Here is a 4,795-nt window from a genome sequence, read left to right as displayed (position 1 = left end):
TACATTAGTCGATTAAAACAACAGTTCAAAGGTTGTAGTGTTTTTGTTCTTGTCGTCATCATTATTGTTATTGTTGGTGTCACTGAAGATTTTGTAGGCAAGGTAGAGGAACTGCAATACTAAGCGGGAGTTCTTTAACAGCAGCTGCAGGAGCCCCGGAGCAAAACCGAGGCCCCGAGAAGGCAGAGCAGACAGCAGGGCGCACACCCGCGCGTTGCGACAGCCGGCTGGAAGGGTGAGTGGCGGCCAGGTGAAGATAACCCCATCAAGCAGGGCGGCTGGGGCATCGGTGGGTGTTTGTGGGCGGCGATCCTGGGGGGCGGGTGGGGAGGGCTGAGAAGAAGGGTGGAGGATGGAGGATGGAGGAGGAAAAGGGAGAAGGGAAGAACGGCAGGAGAAGGAAAGGGCAAGGAAGGAGGGGAGAGAGAGGATAAGAAAGAACGGATATGGAGGATCCATTCCTCTTGTCTATTAGCATTACATCTCGCCATCAAAGAGCGGATTTTCTAAATAATTCGATTAATCGCCCCAAAATAGCCTTCCAGTCGGCGGGTTGAGAACAAGCCCTCATTCCTCTCCTCAGCAGTGCTGGGCGGATGAAGAGTAAATGCTGCCTGATCAATTATTCACGAGAAGGGCCCGGGCAAGGGGTAAAGGTCCCCTCCTCATCCCTCACGCGTGCCCGCGATGTGCGAGCTGCATACATCACCAGCCGAGGGCGAGGCGCGGCGCCCATCTCATTACCATCGTCGGAGCCAATGCGCGCCCGCTGCTCGTCTCCCCTGCGGTTCCCTCGCGCCCCTCTCCCGGGGTCATAGCTCTCCCGCGGTCACGGCTCGGCAGTCGCTACCCTGAGCACAGCGCCCGTGGTTCTGGCTCCCACCGGTCTCCTGTTTTGCATGTCGGAGATCGGTTTGTCTTCCTTTTACGTCAGAAGTGTGGAGAATGACTGAATGTATTTTCTCCCGCGTATGCAGCAACCGACAACTGATATTCAGAAGTCGATTCTGAATCTAGCGCCAGACAAACCGCCCGGCCAGATATTAGATTAGGAGAGTAAATTGAATGTAAGCTCTGACTGCAAAACGCCCATTCCAATCAACATGAATTCCGATCAAAGCAGACAACAATACTCATACTGCAAACCACGGGACAATGTGCAAGATTTAGCGGGACTGCTAGCTTTCGGCCACGCCAATGCCGCCGCTTCCAAAAACGGCGGACCCTGTCCATGCCGTCGCTCCGGCATTCCAACTATCCATTTACGGTCCTATCCATCTTCGGCGCTTCTTGCCCATTCGATTACCCAATCAATTTGCCTTAATTCCAGTCCCCGCACCCAAATATATATCGGCCAAAAGTCTTTTATTCATCCTCACATCAAGCATCCACGTAACGGACTCCTCCAACCTCGGAAGGAATTGCACACCTTCCCCCACAAACCTCGCTTTCTCTGTTACGTTATCCACAACAGGTGGTTATCGTACGTAAGGTGATAAATAAATAAAGAAAAGCAGGAAAAAATACAGAAAAAATCAGAAAGCAAGATAGAAAAGACGAAGAGAAGGAGAGATATTAAACAAAATAACAAGAGCAAAAGGAGACCGCCTCTCACAGTTGAACGCCCACGACCTGATCCCGGCCCCTCGTGCCTCGCCGTCTGCCGCACCCGCAGGCGCCGTCAGGGTTATCCCCAGCAGCCGCGTCGGGAGCCAGTGTGGACGTGCCCTCCGCAGTCTCACCAAAGAAGAGTTAGGAGCCACACGCGCCCATTCAGCAGTTTAAGAGTCATAACTCAGAAAGATCCCGCTCGGCTTTCCCACTGTTTGCTTCTGGGGTGATTAATGGTTCTCACCTGCACCTGATACTTAATACCCGGCGGGGAGGGGGGGCAGGGGGAGGAGGAGGAGGAGGAGGAGGAGGAGGAGGAGGAGGAGGAGGAGGAGGAGGAGGAGGAGGAGGAGGAGGAAGAGGAAGAGGAGTAGTAGTAGGAGGAGGAGGAGGAAGAGGGGGGAGGGAAGAAGAAGAAGGGGAGTTGGGGAGAGGGAGGGGGAGGGGGTGAAGGAGAGAAGGAGAAGGAGAAGGAGAAGGGGGAGGAGGAGGAGGTGGAGAAAGAGGAGTAAGAAGAGGAAGAGGAAAATGAGAAGGTGATGAGGAGGAGAAGGAGGAAAAAAAGAAGAGGAGAAGGAAGAGGAGGTAAAGAAGAAGAGGGGAAGGAACAAGAGGAGGAAGAGTAGCATGGAGATGAGGAAGGGAAGGGGAGTGGGCAATGGAAGAAGATGACATAGTAAAAGTAGAAGAATCAGGAAAGGGCTGCACAGTTGCACGAGAACGAGAAACAGCAAGGGGAAAAAATAATTGACCACGCAGCGAGGAGACGAATAAAAGGAAGAGAGAAATGAAATGCATCCGAAGAAAGAAGACAAAATGGACGAGGAGGGAAGAGAAATAATAAAGAGGCGGAAAGAATTACGAGTGACCAATGATCTTTTCATGAATACTAATGGTCGGCCCTCAGTCATCCGAGCAGGCGCGATGACAAGGGAATTCTTGCCATGACACAAGATCGAATCCGCGGCGAACTCCCTGCCTGGGGGGGGGGGGGGTGGGGTGTGTGGAAGGGGAAGAAGGGGAAGAGGAAGAAGGTGAAAAGTTAAGGAGGGAGGGATGGAGGAAGGGAGGGAAGGAAGGAGGGAAAAGAGATACAGAGAAACAGATATATATATATATATATATATATATATATATATATATATATATATATATATATATATATATAGAGAGAGAGAGAGAGAGAGAGAGAGAGAAAGAAGAGGGGGGGGGAGCAGAACTGGGGAGGAGGGCAAGAACGATGATGTATATTACCCTTGCGACGCAAGTAATGACACAGGAGAATTTGCTGGTCATCAGTCATCATGATGGATCTTCGAACGATAACCTGGTGTGCAATGGATGAGAAGACGAGAATAAAGATGAAGAAGACAAGTACAAGGAGAATGGAATAAGAATTACGGAGCAGAAAGAAGAAAAAAGAGTAGGACTATGGAACAGAAAGAATAGGGATGATGATGATGATGGTGATAATAGTGGTGGTGGTGATGACGATGGTGAAGGAGGAGGAGGAAATGTAGGAAGAGGAGAAGGAGGAGGAGAAGGATATGGAGGAAAAGGAAGAGGAAGAGGAGGAGGAAGAGGAGGAGAAGCAGTAGATGAAGATGAAAGTATATAGATATAGAGACAGAGAATGGGCAAGTGAAAAGTCACGGGGGAAAGGAACATACCTTGCTACAGAGCGAACACCAAAGCAACTCGCAATACCACGCTTCAATATCCAGGTCCGTTTGTCAGGCCAGGAATGCAAAGCCAAACCGGCAAAAATGTACATTCCAGGGTGATCACAGGCCTGGTAAACTCTGCTTCCCTCCCACTCACCCTTTCCGAATCCATGTCTTTTTTCCTTCCTCCCCCTCCCTTTGCTCCCTTCACCTCCCCTTGCCTCTCCTTTATCCTTTCTCTTTCTTTCCTTGCTCATCGTCTCCTCTACCCCCTCCCCCCCCTCTCCATTCCCCGCGCGCGTCACGGAATGCCATGATGACGCCTTCACGCCCACCACGGCCGCGTGGAAGCGTCGGTCTTTTGCGTCACGCCCGCCCACTTTGCTCGCGGAGGGAGCTCGGCGCGGGCGCGGAGATGGGAGGAGGGGGGATGGGGAGGGGGAGGGAGGAGGGGGATGGGGAGGAGCAGGAGGGGGAGGAAGGGAGGAGGTAGAGAATGGGGGAGGGGGGGAGGAGAAAGAGGGCGGAGGGGAGAAGGTGAAGGAGGAGCTGACGGAGAGGGGAGAGAGAGCGAGAGAGAGAGAAGAGAGGAAAAGAGAAGACAGGGAGGGAGAGGGCAAGCAAGAGAGAACAAAGAAGGGATGGAGGGAGCCGAATGAGGGAGAGAGGAAACAAGGAAAGAAGAATGAAGGAGAGAGAACAGACGGGAGGAATGAGCACAGAGCGATTTCAACAAGTGTGCCGCTATTTTCAAAAAGCCATTCATAAGGGTATATTGACCGTGTTAGTAAATGCCTTTTTTACAGGATAATTATACACAACAGAAGGACGTGCAGTGAGAGGGAGAGGGGAGGCAAGTGCAAAATGATGGACAAAGTGAAGAAAGTGCGACAGCCGCGGGCAAACTGAAACTCCTTAACAATACACTTAAGTGCACTCGCAGCAGGAGTGTACTTACGGAATTCGCATGTTCAGCGAGCCCTTGTTTAATGTGTGAATATTGTAGCAAGTAGGTATGTCTACGTTTAAACACAGTACACAGAACCAGACGCACACACAGACACACACATACGAAGAAAGACACACGCACACGTACACAATCCTCTTCTATTTAATTTCCACTTAAAATTCAGTCTTTTTCTCCCCCAGACCAATTCCATTTATATTACAGCCTAGATAAATATTTTTGCATCCCTTCCCCTTCAGCTCTTCCGCACTACCCAAGTGTCTCCTTGTAAAACGATAAAGACTTTATAAAAAACAACAACAACAACAACAACAGAATCATAACCGCAAGCTAAAAGCTAAACTTGTTCTCTATGGCTACATTTTTTTTTCAAACTCGAATGCCTTTTGATACAACATAATCTATTCACATTTGAAAAAAAAGAGGTGAGGTTGTCGGGAAAGACTGTTGCGTGAAAGAAGGGGCGGTCTTACAAACACATTCAGGTCTCTGATATTAAGATTTATTTGACTGTTAAGCCTATGAGTGTTACGAGGCCTTTCAAAGCGTCTCA

This window comes from Penaeus monodon, chromosome 13, assembly GCF_015228065.2.
Source record: "Penaeus monodon isolate SGIC_2016 chromosome 13, NSTDA_Pmon_1, whole genome shotgun sequence".
NCBI classification, from domain to species: domain Eukaryota; kingdom Metazoa; phylum Arthropoda; class Malacostraca; order Decapoda; family Penaeidae; genus Penaeus; species Penaeus monodon.
Note: the sequence above shows the minus strand (reverse complement) of the source record.